This window comes from Gracilinanus agilis, chromosome 1 (genome assembly GCF_016433145.1).
Source record: "Gracilinanus agilis isolate LMUSP501 chromosome 1, AgileGrace, whole genome shotgun sequence".
In the NCBI taxonomy this organism is placed as follows: Eukaryota; Metazoa; Chordata; class Mammalia; order Didelphimorphia; family Didelphidae; genus Gracilinanus; species Gracilinanus agilis.
Window position 1 is genome coordinate 177,511,435 of NC_058130.1, and position 23,520 is coordinate 177,534,954.

A 23,520-nucleotide genomic window follows, 5' to 3' on the forward strand; every position below is an offset into this window, starting at 1 on the left:
AGGGTTATTGTGAAAAAAGTACTTTGTAAATTTTGAAATTCTATGTTTCTGTCAATGATCCAGTTCTTATTAGTCACCGTTTAAGTGCCAGATTGAATGACATAGATATGTGGTAGAAGAGCAAGGAGAAAGGGGAACATTATTGTGAGAGGCACTGTGGCCTTTGTAGCCAGTCTTCTTAAGGAAGTGGCATTTCATTTAGGCATACAAGAATGACTATTTATTCTTTAAAATGTAGAGAGGTAGAGAGGACACAAGGCCAGACAGAGTGTAAACACAGGCTCTCAAGTAGAAGAAGATCTTGTTTCTCTTTCACAAACTTAAAAAAAAAAGATCATTTACATTCATTACCTCTATTTTTCTCACCTCCCACTCTCTTCACAATCCCTTTTAATTTGGCTTTCAATCTGACCACTTCACTAAAATTTCTTTCTCCATTACTAAAAATCTCTTAACTGCTAAATCCAATGGATTTTTTTCAATCCTTATTCTACTTAACTTCTACAGAGAAGTTTTCCTTCTAGATTTTTCCCCCAATATTCTTTGTTAAATCATCTTCTTCTCCTTAAATTCAATCTCTGTTCTGAGTATTGTTCCTTCCTCCCTTAATGATCTTCAGCTCCCATAGTTTTAATAACAATTTCTATGCAAATTAGTACCAAATTTATAATTTATACAAATAGAATTATATAAAAGCATATAAATACATGAAGAATGAAAATAAATATATAACCATATATATATATATATATACATATATATATATATATACAAATCTAGGTAAATACATAAATAATTATTTTGTTGTTTTCAGTCATGTCTGACTCTTCATGACCCCATGGACAATAGCACTCCAATAGTGTCCATGGAGTTTTCTTAGCAAAGATACTGGAATGATTTGCCATTTTCTTCTCTAGTGGATCCTTTTGTCAGGCAAGCAGAGGTTAAAATGATTTGCCACAACTCAGAAATGTCTGAAGTTGAATTTGAACTCAAGTCTTCCTGACTCCAGGTCCAGTGCTCTATATCCATTGAGTTACCATTTAACTATAAACATAATTCTATAAATATCTATTTATAGGGCATATGTGTATATCTATCTATAGATACAGTCAGATACAGAGTAGGTGAGAAAGAGATAGAGATGATAGAGATAAAATAGGAATGAAGATACTGATTGAGACAAAAATAGAGATGATAGGGATAAAGATGATAATGATATTTGGAAATATTCTAATCTTTCTATTGAACTCTAACCTCATATTACCAAACGACTATAAGATATATTCTGTAAACATCTCAAACACTTCTCTAAAATGGAACTCATTTTCCTCCAAGTTTATCCATATTCCAAATTTCCTTATTTCTGTTGAGATGATACTGTCTTTCCAGTAGCCCAACTGTACAACCAGGAAATCATCCATGCATGACTATCCTCTCACCCATAACCTCCATATAGAATCAATTATCAAATCTTGACATTACTACTTCCACAACTTCTCTTACATTCATCCCCTTATTTCCACTTATACAATCTTGACCCTAGCTCAAGTTCACATTATATCCCACCAAGACTGCTTCAATAGCTTCGTAATTTTTATTTACTCCCCCTATACAAAGTTACCAAATCTAGTCTTCCTATATTCACAATAGTTCTTCAATGCTTTCCCTTTTCTCCAACTACAACTCAAGTTCATTTCCTCATCACCTCTCTAGATGAACCACTGCAATAACCTCCTAATTGCTCTCCTTACTTCCAATCTCTCCTCTCTCCTATCCATCCTCTACACAGTTTCCAAACCGATATTCTTAATACTCAAAAATCGGTCATGACTCCCTATTGCCTATGGAACAAATTACAGAGCTTTCAGTCTGGCATTTAAAGTCCTCCAGAATCAAGGAGGTATTTACTAAGCAACTACTATTTCCCTGCAAAGTGCTTTAAACACAAAATGCAAAATAGAGACAGTTCTTATCCTATGACTTCCATAAGCCTTTCCAGCATAATTTTATATTACTACTCTTCCTGCAAATTTCATATTTCTCAAATTCCATTTAATCTGGACCACCATACTCAATATTCTAACCCTGATCTTTGTGCTTTTACACAAGTGGTCTCTCATATCTTGAATTCACTCAATCCTTACCTCCACATGTAGTTTCCCTAGCTTCCTTCAAAGCACAGTTAAGATGGCACCTCCTATACAAGGCTCTTTCCAACTCATTCATCTATTAGTACCCTCCCCTTCTTGAAATTATTACATGGTATTTTGCATATAAATGTATATGCCTCTCAATCGAATATATGCTTCTTCATGTTTTATTTGTTTTGGTTTGGTTTTTGCCTTACCTTCATCATCTAGTAAAGATTCTTGCAAAAAGTAGGAATTTACTAAATATTTGTTGAATTGCACATACAGGGTACATTATGGGAGGAGAGGGCCAAGCTAGAGTACAAAGATAATGCTGAGGAATGCTGAATACTAGAATGTAAGGCTGAAAAGGTAGATATTCTTCCTAGTGGCCTGGTATCATGGAAATTTGCACAACTTTCTTTGGAAGGTCATCTAACCCTTTCCATAACACATGTCCCCTCTGATTTTTTTCTGGCACTGTCATTGGGAAATAAATAAAACTGTCTTCTATTATGAGTCACCAGATATCTGTGTCTTAGAGGCACAGACACCTTGAAATCTCTAGTTATCAATGAAGACACCTCTCAAGCATACTCTGTCCTAGTCTCTGAATTTGGCTCCTATTAAGGAATAATGGGATACCCTAGTGACCTTGGTCTTATTTTTCTTATTTTATTTTATATTCTTTTCTTATTTTATCCAAGCCACAAATTACCAATAGATAATAACATTTTCCTTACCTAGGAAACAAAAAATTTAAGGATCTATAGCTAAGAACTGCTCTCTACTAAATAAATCAAAGGAAAATTCAGGTCTCTAAAATCTTAAATAGTTCTTCATTGTCCATTGAAATAAAGTGAAATCCTCACAATTTAACCTAACAATATACCTTTCTAGATTTTTTTTCTTGCTACTCTGAAATGGTATCCTACATTCTAGCTGCATTTTGTTGCATTTATTTCTTTGCTCACCTTCCGTCTACATGGAATGGTGTCCCAGCACCCAACTCAAATTCTATGTGTTCCATGACCTTTGCTGATTCTCTGCTTAGAAGAGCTTTCTCCTGCCTCTGAATGCCTATAGTTATTTGCTTACAACACATTATATATAACCTTGGATTGTAAACATGTCAATTTTCCAAATAGATTGGAAGTACCTCAAGGACAGAGACTATGCCTATGTCGCTGAATCACCATTAGTACCTTAGCACAGTCTTTTTCACGCTATAAGTACCTACTAAAGTGAATACTTTTTGTATTTATAGAATGAAAGACAAAAGCACCAAAGGAATCAACAAAACAAGTAAAGTTAATAGTAGATATTCATCTTAACTAAGAATTTTTCCCTTTTTGTGGAATAAGAGGCAACATTTTACCTATTGCAAATCTGTCACACTAAGAAGAAGAGGCACAGAATCAGGAAATACTAAGTCAAACTAGAATTATTCAGTCTAGCTGGAGTGTGGGCATATAACAGGCAAAAGATTTTATACATATTTATGTAAGAAGAAGCAGGTTTAGTGGATAGGAAGTCAAGCTTAGAATCAGAAAAATCTGTGTTCAGGTAATGCATACATGTTGGCTGTGAGACCCTGGGCAAGTCATTTAATCTCTCAGAGGTTGAGTCAATTTTCTAAGACTAAAGTCTTTTCCTCCTCCTAGCTCTAACAGCTGTGTCTCCAGAGTGTCTCCATGGACACCAACTGAAACACAACATAGCCTCACTCTGGGTGAGTGGCAGCCACCAGCTATGATGCCCAACATTCCCATCTGCCAACAGGAGCAATCTTGAGCATACACAGCAAGGCAGATCACGACTGGGATAGGACTTCCCATGGGGAAAGAAGGGCTCCATGGATGCCTTTGACATTCTGGAAGGGCAACACCAAGAGGGCTAGAGAAGAGGGACCAGAGAGGTGTATCATTTTTCTCTAGTGCCAAAAAAGGGTCCCTGGTTAACAGACAACCCATTGTACACACTGTTGGCTAAGCTGCATTGCAGCATTTTTCTGAGATTGTTTAAACATCATTGGTGGTGCAATTCCCATTCCATTGCTACCTCCTCCTCAGCACAACCTTAAGCCTGGTCATTATCTAAAATCTTTTCTAGAGCTCCTCAGTTATAACAAAACCTCACTAATCTGGGCACATTTTTTATTAAAAAGAAAAGCTCTTCTTTAAGTTGGATTATAACATGTACAACATTCTTACACCAGAACTATGAGAACTAGGTAGGTAAAGATTACTGTCTCTATTTAACAAATGAGGAAACTAAGGCAGAAAGATTAAATAAATTCCTAAAGTCATATGGCATACAAAAAAACATCAGAGATAAGATTCAAACTTGGATATCCTAGTTTTAGGTCTAACACTAAACACTTCATGTCACAATGTCTGATCAGGAAGGCAACTATCAGCCTAAATTAGAAGCTTGAAATGGGAATATTTCTTTTTAAAAATTCCATATTTCTACATTCTCTCTAGCAACTACACTTTATGTTTCCTAAACACTTTCTCCTTCAGTCTCTGCTGGATATGGAAGGGTCAGGGAGAGAGCAGCATAAATGGCTAAGTCATAAGCAGAAATGGAAAGGGGGAAGTAAAGGATTCAAATTCAAGAATGGTGTATGATGTGCTGAACACAGTCCAACTAAATATACTCCATGATACCTTTGTTGATTTCCCAGTTGGAAGGGCCTTCTCCTTCCTCTAAATGCCTATAGTTCTTTGCTTATGAAACACCACATATAACCTTGTCTTGCATACATGTAAGTTTTCCAAATAGACTGGAAGTACCTCAAGAATAAGGACTGTGCATGTGTCTTGGAATAGTCTTTAGTACCTATCACAGCCTCTTTCACACTACGATTACTCACTAAAGGTTTATTGAATGAAAGATAAAAGAGCCAAAAAGATCAACAAAATGAGGGAAGGTATTTGTTGGGAAATTATTGAAATTAGGGTTTCTAAGAAAGATTCTAGGGCAATTTGAAAGTCAGAGGGTTTAGACTTATTACTGTAGGCAATGGTGAGCCACTATGAGTTTTTGAGCAAAGGAGAACTAAAAAAAATCATTGTTATAGAAAGATCTGGAGTAGAGAAGATAAACCAAGGATTACCAATAAGAATAAATAGCAGCGGGCAGCTGGGTAGCTCAGTGGAGTGAGAGTCAGGCCTAGAGACAGGAGGTCCTAGGTTCAAACCTGGCCTCAGCCACTTCCCAGCTGTGTGACCCTGGGCAAGTCACTTGACCCCCATTGCCCACCCTTACCAATCTTCCACCTATGAGACAATACACTGAAGTTAAGGGTTTAAAAAAAAAAAAGAATTAAAAATAAAAAAAGAAGAGGGCTGGTCACAGCAAAGTTACTTCAAAGGCTAACTGCTAACAAAGTGTTTTGCAAGTATTAGTCCTCTGGGTCTGATTTAATGAACAGATAAAAACCCATCTCCAATTAGCTGCATTATTTGCATGCAAACAACTGAGGAGACCAAGTCCTTAAGACCTGTTTGTTCTTTCAAGTAGGTTAAACCACCACTTTCAAGTTAGCCTAAACTTTCCCTCAATTAAATGTTTTTTCTTCAGAGATGGACCAAAGAATTCATTTCAGTCCAGTCCTTGTTGAAATAATGAATCTGAAGTGAAAACAATTTGTTATAGTCATTGGATTTGCCTGCCACTGGATGGGTTCCTCAACATATTGGAAACAATCCTGAAGAAATCAAAATACTTTGAACTCGGTGAGAAGTACTGAAACCACCCATGGGCTACCAGTTCAGATCATTAAGTTACACAGCTCAGGGGGAAAAGTAACTTTGCTAACTCCAGGGATCATCTTAATTTTGGCTGCATTGCTACCTCTGGTTACATGAGAATCATGTTAGTCTCAGCTCCTGTTCCTACATGAAGCTTTTCCTTATCCTCATAGTTGTTAATGTTCTCTCCATCACCCTCATTTTGTCTTGCTTTGCTTCCTTTTTGGACCAGTCCTCTGACTTCTTTGGTATAGGTACCCAAGTAGGAAAATTCAATCAATCCAAATGCATCTACCAATGCAATTCCTAGTCTTAGAAAGTTGTCCGAGGCACTGAGAGATCCAGAAATAAATGACCAGCATCTATCAATCAGAAGGGCTAAACTCAGGTATTTTTTGATCCTGAGACTGGCCCTCTATTCACTATGCGAATGCCTCTCACCTTCTCTGTCTATATTTTGAGGGTCCACCTCCAGTAGACTTGTGAGCAAGAAAGACGTTTAAAATTTTGTTTTTCTATTCTAATGGCTAACATAGTACTTCCATTTGAAAAAATAAGTTTGCTTTAGACTATATAAAATACTTTACTTTTATGTCATTTTATTTGATCCTAACAAAAACCCCATGAGACTATTGTTACTATATTATCCTCGCCATTGTACAGATGAAGACAACAAGGCTGAGAGATTAAATGGTTTGCCCAGTGTCACATAGCTAGTGTGAGGCAGGATTTAAATTCAAGTCTTCCTAACTCCAAGCCCAGCATTTTACCCACCACACCAAGCTGCTGGATTAAAATCCTTTAGTTCCACAGTTGAAAAAGACCTGGAGGCATCAATTAGCCAAGTCTCTTATCTAAGGGAAAAATAGGGTCTAAAATGGGTAGCCCATTCTTCCAAATAAAGGCATATGCCGGTTCTGGCATGTTTCTTAGAATGCCTTTATGGCATGACCCAGATTCCTCAGAACCGTTGTCCCTCCTAAGTAGAAGGGAGGCTTTCTTTGGGCCTGATCTCTTCTCTTATTTATAGGAAACTTCCTAAAGGAGGCCTACCCCATCCCCTTTCACTGCTGTCAGAGCTCCCAAAACTCCAGAGCTGCAGGTCTCACAGATATCACAATTTTGTGGCCTCGTCACAAGTTTCCATCACTGTGGAACTGTTTCTCTGCAGGCCGCGGAGACATGAAGGCACAAAGCCCCAGCGGGTCTTATGTCTCTCACCTCCAAATGCATGCTAAACAGCTTACCAAGCAGCATCAGACTCATTAACAACTAATCAGCTCTAATTGGCTGCGATTCAGCAGGCAGAGGCCTGGGTGGAATTCCTTTTAGGTGGGAGGCTGAAGCCCAAACCACCCAATAACTGTGCTGCAGGCCTCGGAAAAAGGGGAAGAGGTGAGTGAATTAGGAACCGGAGAGGGGGAAGTGTGGTAATTGGCCCCTTGGAGAACCCACCATTTGAACTGAGTCAGCCTCCAATCAGGGTCTATCTAGGGCACTACTGCTCAGGCACTCCCTTATCTAGCAGCAAGGGTCAGGGTAGAGCCATCATTAGAACCCAGGACAGTTGCAAAAGAGATCACCTAGGGTTTAGCTTTCCTGCCACCTTCCCACACCCCAATCTAGAAAGGCATTATTAAGCATTCCCTAAGAGTCAATGAAACTCAGATGGGTTGTCACAGTTGATGGCATGTGATATAAGAGGAAAAGACCAAAGACCAAAATTCTGGCAATTCATATGGGTATAAGAAAGCTCAGAGTAATAGATTTAGGATAGAGTACTGAATCTGAATTAAGAAGGCTTGAATTCTAATCCTTCTTGCTGTATGACCCTGGGGAAGTCACCTAACCTCTACGAGACTCAATTTCCTCACTTATAAAATGAGATAGATTGTACTAAATATCAGCTACGGAACTCTATGATACTTATAACTACCCATTAGTGTTAAAATGGTGGACTTTTGGACTGCCTGCCCTTTGATCCAGCCATACTACTGCTGGGTTTGTACCCCAAAGGGATAAAGAGGAAAAAGACTCGTACAAAAATATTTATAGCCATGCTCTTTGTGGTGGCAAAAAATTGGAAAATGAGGGGATGCCCTTCAATTGGGGAATAGCTGAACAAATGGTGGTATCTATTGGTGATTAAATACTATTGTGCTCAAAGGAATAATGAACTGGAGGAATTCTATGTGAACTGGAAAGACCTCCAGGAATTGATGCAGAGTGAAAGAAACAGAACCAGGAGAACATTGTACACAGATAGTGATACACTGTGGCACAATCAAATGTAATGGACTTCTCTACTAGCAGCAATGCAATGATCCAGGACAATTCTGAGGGACCTATGAGAAAGAACACTATTCATATCCAGAGAAAGAACTGTGGGAGTAGAAACCCAGAAGAAAAACAACTGCTTGATCACACGAGTCGATGAGGATATGATTAGGAATATAAACTCTAAACAATTACCCTAGTGCAAATTTTAATAATATGGAAAGAGGTCTTGATCAATGATACACGTAAAACTCAGTGGAATTGCTGTTTGGCTATGGGAGATGGGAGGGAGGAAGGAAGGGAAAGAACATGATTCATATAACCATGGAAAACTATTCTAAATCAATAAATTGAATAAATAAACTTTAAAAATTAAAAAAAGGGTGGACTTTTGTTTATAGAGGAAGCTTAGGGAATGATTAAAAAGCATTGGGCATTCTTCTCCCGGCTCTATTCCTGACTCTCCAAATTTTCTCCACCTTGCTGCAATAGTATTCTCATCCTGGAAATTCTCTCTACCCTGTGAGGTACTCTCTCATTGGTCATTTCCTCCCAGAACTATATTAAGGAAAGTGCACAGCCATGTCATCATTTCTCCTGAGGTTTTTCTCTGGTGCTTTACCAGCATTGGGGAACCTTTAATGATTTCGAGAGCCCAGAGGATAAATTCAAGCTGTCTATGAGCCCCCGCATAATGAGAGAGAGCTAAGGGAGAAAGTACTTGCTTTGGACCATTGGACAGAGGGATGGGACATGCAAAAAATGTCCTTGGGCACTGGGAACATGGGGATTGGAGCATCTCCCCAGTGCTGGCTTTATACTCATACCACGTCTTTGCCAATGAGGCTCTAGACATTCCCCACTATGCTCCCATGTGATACCTTCCCTTCAACATTCTTTTCATTTTCTTATGTTGTCTCCTCCCCATTAAAATGTAAGCTCCTGGAGAGAAGGGACTGTATTGCCTTTTGCTTATATTTGTACTTAGCATAATGTCTGATATCACATAATGTTTAATACATGCTTGTTGACTTAACTTAGTGCTTGATAAATGTCTGTTGACTTAACAGTTTCTCAGAGTCAGATCAGCCTACTAACTGCCCATTAGTAATGACTATCCAAGAGACATATATTGATGGGTCTTATCAGACACTGGCTAATTTTGGACAGTTTGAATTGTTCAGAAGTCTTTCCAGACATCAAAGCCTTAATTGGACTCTTTTCAACTTCCACTCACTACTACTGGAGCAAAACAGAATAGCCCAAGACAGACCTGTGAATACCTGAATATGTAACTATTGTGTCTTCTCTGAGGCATCTTTTCTGTAGGCTAAATATGCCCACTTCCTTCAATGAATCCTCATATATATCCACCACTCAAAGCTACTTTCACTATTCTGGTTGCTCTCCTCTAAAAATCCTCATCTTATCAATGCCTTTTTAAAACTTTAAATTGACCTTTACTGCTCACAATACCCCAGATCTGTTTTGGCAAACCGATAGCACATGTGCCAGAGAGGGGCTGCTCCACTCCCCCTCTCCACGCATGTCTGAGGATATTTCTCATGTGACCCACCCTTCTGCCCAGCAGCCCAATGGGAGCATTTCCTCCCTCCCCTGTCTGGGGTAAGGCAGGGGGCTCACATGGAGGATGAAGGTTGTAGTTTGAGCACTAAGTCTCTGAAAGATTCACCATCATTGGGCTAGATGAACTAAATGAACACTAAATAGTACAATAGGTCCTATTGCTGGAAGCTATTCCCTTCTTACTGCAGCCCAAATTTCTATCAGTTTTTGGACTGTAACATCACACTGCTGATTTTTTTGAGCTTGAAGTTCACATACACAAAAATCTTTTAAAGAATAACTGTTATTCATCCATGCCTCCTCTTATACTTGTGGTTATTTTTTTCCACTTTTAATGCAAGATTTTACATTTATCTTTATCAATTACCATCTTAGCTATAATCCAATGCTCTATCTAGCCTCCCCAAGATCTTTTGGATACTGACTATTGTCCAATATGTTAGTTATATATCTTTATGTCATCTGAAACTTTGATGGATATACCATCTATAATATTTACCAACAGTAATTACTTTCTACAAGGCAATTCATGTCTTTTCAAACCTTCATCAAGGATACCATCAATGAGTACATAGATAATTTTCATTAAGATTTTGTAAAAGAAGTAGGCTTACATTTGAATAGTTATTGAGTCTTCCTTAGTATCTTCCTTCCTTTTGAGGGGTAATAATTAGGTCTGTGATATTTTTCAAGTGCTTTCCCCTTTTCAGATGTCTTGAGAATCAAATTGTCAATACTTTTTAAACTCAGTTTTCCCTAGCATGGATCCAATCTGTATATAATTACTCTAGTCCAGTTATGAGTCCTTTCTTTTTTTTTTCATTTAATGCCATTCTCCATTCTTATCACTACACATTGGGTACTATAATTCCAGAGTGCAGATGTGTTAGATTGTTGTCATTAAGAGAGAAAGAAAATGTAATAGGAATCTTGACAAAACTTTTCCATTTTTATTCATTTTTTTCCAGTTTCTATCCTTATATGCCCTCAGGATGATTTTTACTTATTTGGGTCTTTTGCCAAGCTTTCTGTAAACTTGTTTTACTCTCCACTACTATTTAATGTTTTATGAAGTAACAGGGCTCATAATCTTCAATCATCCTTTTCTATAAGATTTTACTAATGTGTGCATATTCTAAATAAGCATTCTATTTATCTGGCATTGCACCTTACTTGACAAGGAAGTTCATTGTTTACTTACTAAGATAGTTTCTAGGCACCTTTGTGACCCCATTGTGATAACTGATTTTCAGTAGGTATAATTCCTTAAGGAATGATAATAACCTATATGAAGATCTGTTCATCTAGTGATGTCAAGCTCAAATAGAAAGAAAGGTGTGCTAAGTAATACATAGAATCCCAAGGACAGCATACTGACTTAGAAAATATCATATTAACATTATTTATGTCCTATCATATTTTTACTTCTCTTGTTAAATGTTTCCAATTTACATTTTAATCTGGATCTTCAGCACTAGGGAGTGTTTCAGGAGACAAGTGTTTTGGGCACCTCTGCTTTCATCTATACCTATTTTTCTAGCATTATTAACTTGTCGTATTGGAGTTATAACAATTATGTACTATATCTGCTTCTCAAGCCCTATAGGAGTGTTGTCGAGCCTTTTAGAGGGGCAGGTGATGTGAGAAATGTCCTCAGGTACCCATGGAGTGGGGGGAGGAGGGCAGCTCAGACCCACATTGCTCTGGCTTTCTAATAATGAACTCTGGAAAATTCTGTGCTGGGGCAACAGCACATGTATCCACAAAGAGGGCTCTGAGTGCCCCCTCTGGCACACGTGCCATAGGTTCACCACCATGGCCTTATACTCTTGCAGAGTCTCTATATCATTTTGCTCTATAATCATTCAGAAGAGTTTGACTTAACCATCTACACAGAAAACTGTAAGTGGATGAAGAATGATAACTTTTTCAATTTTGATATGCAGTTGGACACATAGAACTGATTTATTGGTATATATGTTGAACATTCATTGATAAAAGACAATGAGATAGGTTAAAGTTGAATAGGAAGAGAATAGTTGATTGATCTCCCTTTGGAAAGCCATCTAATGCTTTAAATAAATCCAAATTTCTCCCTGAAAGAAAGGCCTTTGATTTTTAACATGATTTTCCTTAGGATGGCTGAAAATCATGAAATTATATAATTATCAAAAAAATTCAAGGTACAGAGGTAATGAAGAAGCACATGGTGGGTATGAGCTACAACAAATTACTAAGTATTACATGAAAGTGGTAGAATGGATGTCATCAGAGAGATGAATAACTAAAAACAATAATAATAACAATATGGATTCATCATATAGGAAGAATTCCACAGTGATAGTAACCAATGAACATCTATGAAAGGACATCAAGAAAATTTTCCCTTCCCTCCAAGCACATTGGGCCAGTCCCCTATGAGGGATTTATATGAAGGGTACTGGATGAGAATTATTCCAGATAAACAGGTTTGAATAGGTCACATGCAATTAGAGAGAGTATCCACATTAATGAGATTTTCAAATCTATTTAATAGGTAAGTATCTTTTTACTTTTATTCTTTCTTCCCATTGAAATTGATTTTGATCTTTGCTCTAAGAAGTTGGTGTTCTGACTATACACAGACAGCTAATTCAGAAATGACTCCCACATAAGTAACCAGTCATTTCCTGTCTGTTAAAACAGAATCTATTTGACTTTTTATTTTATGTTATTTGTTGCTTATCAAGTCTTGGGCCTTCTGTTTTTCTTCTTGAAGAATGTGTTCATGACTTATGGGCATCAATCAACAAGTATTTTTTTCCAAGTGCTTCTTGTAATCCGAGCACTGGGGATACAAGGAAAGGGGAGGAGGGGAGTTCTTTCAAAGCTCTACAGATCTTTAACTTCTGCAATTTCTTACATAAAACTATGTTTTTCCACAGACTTTTCACCACCCTCCTGTGCTCACCTTTGCACTGAAGTAATTCTGAGTAGAAATTATTTACTCTTTCATTTTCTGTAAAACAAATACTAAATTACAATATAAAATGAAAATATCTTCATGGCAGTATTTTTGCAAACATTTATGAATAGTATAATAATATCATATGATCAAGTTTCCCAAGAAATGATATTTCTTGTTGCTCTTTGACCCAAGATAAAATCAACTCTATTAAACAAGGCATTATTCATCTTTCCCAGCTTCAATTTCCTTTTGTCTCATGACTTCATTTGTGGCATGAATACAAGATTGATATGATTCACTTGTTCAAGGAGTATGTCCACTTGTTTTTCACTCACACTAAGAATATTATCAGCTAAGATACTGTTTATAGAAAGTCTAAAAATTGTGTGGTTCTTCACACCCTCTGCCTCCTCTTGCACCTCCACTCTGCCATAGTCACTGAAAAAGCTGAAGGGAGTTGTATAGGACTTAAGTTTAGTTTATGTTTTCCATTGTTTTGTGAGCTGCTGATCATGGCCAAAGAGTCCACCAGCAAATGTCCAGCTTACTAGACCATAAGTTTCTCTGTACTAAGCTGGGTTGACTTTCAGAAAGCTGAGTCTAGAACCACACTTGAAGTCTTTCTGACATGGCCTATAGAAGCTACCAGAATAGAAGCTTCAGAAATTCTGGATCACCTCCACATTAAAATAAGACATCAGAATAGAGCTTTGTGAAATATATACTTTGTAAATATACCAAAATACAATTAAATGATTGGAAATTATAAATGTGAATGATTCTGAGAAACATGGGAAGACTTCTACAAACTGATGCAAAGAAAGTTGAATGAGGAGAATAAGATACCTAATAATTAGAGTAATGTCAATCAAAACAATCCTCAAAGATAACTGTTTCAGATTAAATAAGGACCTATCTATTTTGGTCCCCAGATACAAATTATTAAATACGCCTTCATTCTCCAGTGAGAGCAGTGGGGTCAGAGGTAGGAGTTAGGGAGAAATGCTGGAATGGAATATAGTATATATATATTATATATATACATATATATAATAAATATATATATATGGTTAGCTGTACAGGTTGCCATACAGATTGATTTTATGTTTATTATGAATTTTCTGGGTTCTGAGGAATAGTTCTTTTGGGGGCATGGGGATGTTGGGAAAGGAATAGTATCACATAGTTTCGTTTTGTTTTAAGAAGACCAAAAAGTAAGAAACCACACCTTTCTACTCATTTCCTTAATTAAATCATCTCTGAACTTCCTAATTGGGTGTAGTCTCTTTCTACTCTAAAACCCAGTAGCACTTCCTATCTTTTTTTGTGATATACATATGTTACATTCTGCTTTGAATCCCAGTCATTGCCTTATTTATATCCCCTTTATTGGACAGTAAGCTACTGGAGAAGCCATACTAAATTTTGTACTTCTACAAGTTCCTATGTCTATGTTTCTAAGAACCAGCAAAAGTTATTGAAGCAAAAGGAAAACAGAGATGAAACTTTCTAAATGCCTGAAGTAAAAAGATCATATATTTAAAGCTGAAAGAGAACTTAGTTGTCTTCCACATCCAATTCCTCTAATTTTTAAAGGTGAGGAAAATGAGATCTTGAAAGATTAGACTTGCCAAAGACAGACAGACAGATAAACACACACACACACACACACACACACACACACACACACACAGAGTGAGAACAGCGGTGGAGGGGAATGGGGATGAGGGAAAAGCGGTTGGGGGGAAGGACAGACAGTCAGTAGCAGACCCATGACTCAAACCCAGAACCTTTGACTCCAAATTCAGAATTACTTTACTGGATCATGATGTCAACTTCTGATCTCCAGAATTGTTTTCACTATACTATACTGCCTCCCCTTTCTTTAAGATGAACAAAACTCAATGATAAACATATGCAAATTCAATTTCAAAGGCATTTTCCCACCAAGGAAAATTGGGAAGCAAATGATTTCACTTACAAGCAAACCAAGCAGTAATTCAATAAGCATTTATTATGCTCCAAGCACTAGGGAAGGAATTCAAAAGTAAGACAGTACCTGCTTTCAAGAAACTTACAGAACCAAAGTTCATGATCCTACTAATTTACTCCCAATAGTGCCTTTAGGGAAATATGCTACTTAATAAAACTCTTTGAAATATTGAGCATTTTCTGCAAGATAAACCTATTTGTATTCTTCTTCAATCAATCATATTCATTGCTCTTGAACCAAACACTCAAATAGATGCCTTCATTTTAGTTCATTCTGAAGATTCTTACCTCCCATTCCTAGACCTCTACCGATATGCATATACTAACATGCATGAGCATGAGTTCTAATAGATATTAACAAAACAAAGCAAAAATTCAATCTTTTTGAATGCATGGAAGAAATAGATCATGGGTTCCACCAAAGCAAAGGAACTAGTCATTAAATATTGAAAAAACATTCAATAAAATATTATCTGCTTGAGGGCAAAATTGTTTCATTCATGTCTTGAAACCCTCCACCTAGTGCCTTGCGCAGTACTTTACACATAGTCAGTTCTCATTAAATGATTGCTTATTGAGTCTACCTCTAAGCCTGATTCTATGATCCTATAATTAATTAATTGACAACAGATCTAAGAAATTAGGAACTTGGAAACACTCAATAATATTTTTCTACCTGACCAGTTCAATAGCTTTAGGTTACATAAAATCTTTTAGCATATTCTTAGACAATTTGGCATGGTTCCACTGTCAGGCTGGCCCAATAGCTAACTCTTCTTCATATATTTTTCCCAAAAGAGTGCTACAAAACATTACTATAGTTACTAAGGTGAGAGTTCTAATAATAAATGAGTTCTGTTCTCAGCTACTTCATTTGTGCCCTTCTATTAGCTCTTATACTCTGATGGGTGATTGCCTATTATATGATTTGGGCCCCGGCTTCAAAGGTTTGTGATTTTCAAAATACTCTTCAATCTCCAGAATTCCAGAGAAACACATACAATTGGGATAATGCATCCTTCCAGTCTTTCAGGTCCACAATCTCAGGGTCACTGTCAACTCAAATTAATTGTCAAATCTTGTCATTGCTACCTCCACATCATTATATATATATACACACATAATTATAGATATACATATATGTACAAATATAAATAATACACACATACATATATATGCATATATATATACACACATTAGGCTTTAACTGCTCACACAGCTTCATCTTTTCCTATTCTAATTCATCATCCACTCAGTTGTCAACTTTGTTTTCCTTAATATGAAGTCTGACTTCATCGTCCCCTATTCAAAAAACTCTATTGGATCTCTATTACCTCAAGGAGGAGGGGAAGAACAAAATCAAGAAGACCAAGACCAAGACCAAGAACTGAAGAAGTAACAGTTATATATAGCATTTACTTCCTATGCATCAGGCACTGTGCTAAGAAATTTACAATTATTACCTCGTTTGATCTCATTGAATAAAATACAAAGTCCTCTGATACTCGTGCTAACTCATCCCCCTTTCTATCTTTCCAAACATCTTACATTTTACTCCCTTTCACACAATCTATGTTTCAGTCACACCGACCTCCTTGATAGTCCTCACACATGAAGCTTCATCTCCTGACTCCGTGCCTTTGCACTGACTTTCCACTATGCCTAGAATGCCCTACATCCTCATCTCTTCCTCCTAGTTTCCCCAGCTTCCTTCAAGACTCAGTTAAAATCCTACCTTTTATAGGAAGCCTTTCCTGATCCTCTTAGCTACTAGTGCCTTTCCCTCTTAGATTACCTTCCATATATTCTATGTCTGTGTGAGGATTCTTTCCAAGTTTGTCTCCCTCTTTAATATATAAGGTCCTTGTAGGTAGAGACTGTTTTTGCCTTCTATTATATCCTTTGTTAACATGGTGCCTGCCAAATAGAAAACACTAATTAAGCATTGCTGACTGAGTAGCTTGCCATTTCTGTAAATATTCTGTTATTTGTAAATCGAACCCCCAATACACCTTTGGTTAAATATTCAAAAAGCATTCAGAAAAAAAAGACATGAGCTTCTTGGAGTCAAAGACTGTTTCATTCTTGTCTTGGCACACTCCACCCAATGGCCTGCACAGTGCCTTCCACATTAAATTAAATTAAATCTATGGTTTCCTTCCATATCCTTGCCCTTTCAATCCTAATCAACTTCCATGATGAGAAAAACACATAGGTAGTGTTTGAACATTTGGTCAGTTCAACATATGATTCAAAAACACCAAACCTACTTTTCAATGAATTATCCCCTCCCCATTTCATTACCACTAGTAAGTAATGATTTTTAAAGCAGGATAGTATGCTGCAAACCTGGACACTTTTAAACATTAATGTCAGAAGCTTAATGTCAGAGTTAAAGAAGACATGACTTTCTTTGTGTTAACAATCAATAATCTTCTGTTTTCATAAAATGTACTTTATAGGGTGATCTTTTAGGGTGTTTGTTAGATGGTTTGTCTGTCAAAATAAAATGTATTAGTAAATTTTAAGAGAAAGAAAACCAGATAATATTCATCTTGTGAATTAAGAGCTGGAGGAGAGATGGAAAAGCAAGGATAGAGAACGAGTAGTAAAGAGGCTGGGGTGTTTTTTGGAAACAAAGATGATTTTTTTTCTTGAACCTCTCCCAAGATTACTGAAAACCTTCCCAAAGAATTAGAGGGAAACAGAAAGCAGAAAGGTAGAAGAGGAGAGACAGAAAGTGAGATAGAGACACAGAGCCAGAGCAAGAGAGAAAGAAACTAAGAGGGGGTTGGGGTAAAGGAAGAAGAGACTCAGAGACTAAGAGGCCAAAGAAAAGAGACAGACTGGAAGAGGAGACGGTTTTCATACATCTGAACCATAAAACTTTTATTTTTGCTAGAGATACACTGATGCTGCAGAATTTAATACAGGGTGCTAGGCAATAAACTTTTTTATATTGCAGAACCAGCAAAGCTTCTAGAATGTGATTTAAGAAAAGAGATAGTAGAATCTTCCCATATGACTCCAGGATAAGTACAATTTTCCCCAGGAGATGAAAGTATGAGTAAAAGCAACCCAGCAGGCATTTGGGACTTGAGTACAATTAAAACAGCAATCATCCCTACCTCAGCCAAACCCTGTCTCATTTGCAGTGTGAAATGTAGGGTAGAACGGTATACACATATGCACGTAAAAGTGCAGGAACTGCTTTGAAAGAATCATGCTTACAAACTGAAATCATGATTAAAAACCAACTTTGGCAGGGGGAGAAAAGAAAGAAAAAAAGAAAGATAAAAGAAAGGAAAATAGGGCTCCAAAAGGTTAGATGGCTTGCTCTTCGTCACATTGCCAACACAAAAGAACTGAACTAAGGGGCCAGAATCCTATTCCCAATTCTGCCATTGAATGTGTGACAGAATTATCTCAGACCATTCCTCATCCTGCACACATAAAGGAGAAACTTTGAGGATAAATAAAATGACTCATACAAAAGCCCCTAGAAGAAAGGGCACTATTGAGGGAGATGGGGGAAGCTACTGACATTCTTTCATTACAGGCTGGGAAGTCTAGGCAGCTCCAGGTGTGGGCTGGCCCAATGCCACAGTGAGTTCCTTCTCAGGCTCTCCTCCTCATCACCTTGTCAGCTTCACTCATAAGGAAAAGAGAGGCTGTCACAATGACTGACAGAGAGTGAGGAATAATATACAAAAGCTTGAGAGATGAGCTAAGTCCAAGAGATAATGCCTGCCTCTGCCAGCTTGTTTCCTTCTTCTCCTCCCCTAAGTCATCTTCAAAGAAACACTAATGGGACGTGTCCTTTTTACTTCACTAACCTTCTCACCCTGTTTAGTCTTGTTTCTGGTCAGTAAAATTTTCTAAAGAGATCTCTCCAGAATGCCTTTAGTCATTTCCACATTACTTTCTCCTAAAAAAGAATGTAGTTACAGCTATCCACAAATTTCCATGCCTCAAGTTATTCAATTATCTATAGTTTTTTGGCTGGGCTCCTGAAGTGGGATAGACAGGTTAGAGAATCTAACCAAAACTAGTTTTCTTACCCTAGAGATAGGCAATGAAGACTCATTCTTAAATAGGATATTTATCCTTCTCAGTATGGCTTTTGAGTCCAGAAACTGTAGGCAACCAAACTAATGTTTTCAAGAGGAAGGTGACAGCTTTCTGAAAGTCTCATGTAGAGTCTCAGAGGAAAACACAATCACTTAATTTCCCAGTCTTTGTGTATCTCCAGTTAAAGATTAAACATTAAAAAGGGGGAAATGTCATCTTAAGAGGACACATAGCTAAATAAAACATTTTTTTTAAAACTCAACACACCAATAAAAAGTTAATGTGACAACATTTATTTGGGAAGGAGGCATATGTCTCACATCATCTGTGATTAAAAAGTTCCCTGCCTTATTCATGTGGCTTTTAGCTGTTTGCATAATGCAGACACTAAAAGTGGAAGTTAAGTGGAAAACTCAGAGTGCTATGAATTTATTGCAGTTGAAAGAAATGGAACAGAGAATAAGGTATATGAACGGCCCATGAACCAGAAGAAATCTCTCTTTAGTGATTTGCCAAATTAGCTTCAAGAACATTGGTAAAATATTTTAAGAAAATTGTAAATAATTTCTTTTTTGTTTTCTGTTTTTTTCTAATTAGAGATTGAATTAGTTTAATACACTGAAAATGTTGTATTTCTGAAGAATCTCAAAGTTGGAGAAAACCTCAGAGGTCATCTAATCCCACTTTTACCTGAGTCGTAATGCCCTTTTCAGTATGTCTGAAAAGTTAACTTACAATTCTTATAAATTTATTGCTTATTTTTGACATTATTTTCTTTTCAAATTTTGGCTTCCAAATTCTCTTCCATCATCCCACTTTTGCTCCACCCACTGAGAAGGTAAGAAAAGTTATGGCAATTAATTATATATGTGAAATCATGTAAAATATATTTCTATGTAAGCCATATCAGAAAAAAAAGCAAGAAAATTATATTCAATTTGCACTCAAATTTCATCATTTCTCTTTTTGTTTGTGAAAGGCAATTTTGCTATCATGAGTCTTTTGGAATTGACTCAGATCATTCTAGTAGCCAAGTCATTCACACTTGATTATCATTACGACATTGCTGTGGCAGTTCACAATAATGCCCTGGTTCTTCACTTCACTTTGCATCAGTTCATATAGATCTTGTCGTCTTTCTTCTGAAACCACCTCCTTCATCATTTCTTATGGCACAATAGTATCTCAACCATCACAATGTTATGCCACAATTTCTTCAGCCATTTTCCAAATGATAATAAATCCTCAATTTTCAATTCTTTGCCACCACATAAAGACTTGTTTTCATAATATAGGTCCTTATTTTTTATCTTTTTTTTCTTTTTATCTCTAAGGTGATACAGACCCCTAATTGTAGTATTGCTGGGTCAAATGATATGTACAGCTTTAGAGTTCTTTGGACTTAGTTCCTAATGGTTTTCCAAAATGGTTGTACCAGTATGCTACTCCACTAATCATTTATTAGGGTACCTATTTCCCCCCATCCTCTCCAGCATTTGTCATTGCTGATAGGTGTGAGGTAGTACTACAGAGTCATTTTAACTTGTATTTCTCTTTTTTCATCTAAGATTAGCTTTGATTTCTTCTTTTGACAATTGCCTGTTCATATCCTTTGATCATTGATCATTTGGAGAATGGGTCTTATTTTTAGAAATATTATTATTTATTTTTCCTGTGAATTTTATTTTGGGATACTTTGTGGAGTCCTTTAATTTTTCTGAATTTAAGATATCAAGGAAACATTCCTTTATGATTTCTTGAAACATGATGTTTAAGGTCTTTTATTGATCATGGCTTTCAGGTAGTCCAATAATTTAAAATTATCTCTCCTTGATCTAGATTCTATGTAGGTTGTTTTTCTGATGAGATATTTCACATTTTCTTCTCTTTTTCCTTCTTTTGACTTGATTTAATTGTTTCTTGATGTTTTGTGGAATCATTAGCTTCCACTAGCCCAAGTCCAATTTTTGAGAAATTATTTTCTTCAGTGAGTTTTTATCCCTCTTTTCCCCATTTGGCCAATTCAGTTATTAAAGAGCTCTCTCTCTCTCTCTCTCTCTCTCTCTCTCTCTCTCTCTCTCTCTCTCTCTCTCTCTCTCTCTCTTTCTTTGGTGAATTTCTATGCCTATTTTAATACTAGGCCAATTCTTCGTTTTAAGATATTTTCTTCAGTAGTTTTGTACCTTCAGGCCAATTCTCTTTTTATAATTTTCTTGTATAACTCTCATTTCTTTTCTCAACTTTCCCTCTACTACTCATTTTTTTCTTTAACTCTTCCAGAAATCCTTTTTGGGCTTGAGTCTAATTAACATTTTTTCTTTGAAGCCTTTTTGGTAGCTGTTTTCACATTATTATTTTCTTATGAGTTTACATCTTGTTCCTCCTTGCCACAACAGTAGTTTTTGTGATCAAGTTCTTTTGTTGCTGTAGTGGTGATTTCCTCATTTTTCCAGTCTATTTCTTGACTTTGAACATGTTAAAGTTGGACTCTGCTTAGTTTTGATGCTGTTTTTATCAGAGCTTGTCTTAGGAAGGGGTGGTGGCATCTGCAAGTTTTTAGTGCTTCCAAAGTGGTATGAACTGGAGAGCAGTGAAGTCACTTCTCTCCTGGTCTGTGCTCTGACCTTTACCTAGAAAGTGACCTCTGCTCCCCTGTAGTCACAAATGCTAGCATTCCTCTTGTCTCTGGAACTGAGACCAGGTCCCTGATCCTTTGTAACTAACCACAGACATTCTTCTCTGGACTTGTGACCCAGAACTACAAATGGGCAATAGAGTTGCCAGACATCTCCAGATCCACCCAGTGCCAGCAAAGGGTCCTCTGTAGTCTCTTTTTGAGCAGTTTCCATAACCTCCTTACCATCTCTGAGCTGAGAGCTCCCCAAACTGTTGCTGCTGCTGCCATCACAGCTACCTCCAAGACTTACTGTAGGTGCTCCTTCCACATCCTGGGTCATCTCTCTGTATACTAGTGTCACAGACCTCTCCTCCTCACCTTCTATTATCTTAGGCTTGAAACATATGCCACACTGACCTTTTGTTTACTCTGACACTACAAAATTTGATTTGAGGGGTTATTTTAAAGTTATTGAAAGGAGAATGTTAGGAGAATCAGATAAGTTGCTGCTTGTACTCCACCATCTTGGCTTTGACTCTTTAATCATTTAATATGATATGGTGAGGTCTTCCTCTTCACTCAGCATTATCTTTAGCACTAAGTAATTTAATTAATCAGTTCCCTGATTTAAATTAATAATAATAACTAGTGTTTACATAGTACTATAAGTTATTTGTGCTAAGTTATGTTACCTCATTTGATCCTCATAACAACTCTTTGAAGAGGGTATTCATTATTATTCCATATTTAACAGATGATAATGATGATTATTATTAATGACCATTTTACATATGCAGAGATTACCTGTGAATAAAATACACACCACTTATTCCCTTCCATTGCAATGATAACATCTTCAGAGGTCACTTGATTTGGGTTTCCTGACTATACTTTCTCCTCAGGTCTTAGTTAATAATCACTCACAAAAACAAAGAGAATTTGAAATTTCCCTATGCAGAGACCTGATATTTTCAACTCTATGCAACCTTTGCAATAGAAACTTTATTCCTAAACAAAAGGGCCCAGATACTCTTTGAAGAACTCTCACTTCTACAGCTCATTGCCTCCTACCCATGGAGAACATAAAAGTCTCTTTAGTTGATTATAGGAATACCATTCTATTAGATTGTTCAAATCAGTCTCCATTTTCCACTTTAGGTGAGAGCATGTTGATTCCATCAAGATTTACTTCTCTGTTCCTGTGTAGAAAGCTGCTTCATTCCCACATCAGTCCTTGCCACTGAATTCTTTGGAATTTAGAGAAGTACTTCCACTTTTTAAAAATATCTTTCAACCTCCTGTCCTTTTCCAGGGCAGTGGTACTGGTTTATACAAATTATTCTTGGGCAATCTCCAAAAGATTCCCTCCAAAAGAGGGAAAAGAACAAAGCTAATGTCCTCTGGCATCTTCTCTCAACATAGGCACCAATGTCTCTAAGGAAGTAAAGTAACTCTATTTGTGTTTACGATTTTATTTTATTTTTTCAGACAATCTGGGTGAAATGATTGTCTGATTAGTGATTTGCTGTCTCATCAAAGACCTGCTTTTGTTTATAAAATGAAAATGAGCAGAGATATAATAGAAAGCACATTTTCTTTAAACTCAAATCTAAGATCTGACATTCACTAGCTGTGTGATTGCGGACATGCCATTTAAATACCCTGAGCCTCAGTTTCTTAATTTGTAAGAAAAAAATGATAGCACTTGTATTATCAAACCTGGTAATATTGTTTGAAGGCACTTTGTAAACTTCAAAGTGCTATTGAAAGAAGGTTATTATTACGGTAGTTAAAAATAACAATTCAGGGAAATAACCTGATATGATGTCCTATAAACATCAAGATCTGAGAATAGATAGCCCCCAATGAATTATTCTGGCAAAACAGAATTTAATTTGAGGAAAATATCAAGCACCTGGAATATAGAAGCAATGCCTAAGTGGTCATTAGAGCAAGTTCCAACTCTTGTCATAGCCTGATTGCAGAGAGGATTGTTGGTTATATCATAAAAGATTATATGATGAGAAGAGCAATGAACTTGAGAGTTAAAACAGTATGTCCTAGATGTCAGGCCTTGTATAATTCATTTAATTTCTCTGGGTTTCAGTTTTCTTATGCAAAATTCTATTAGCTAACTCA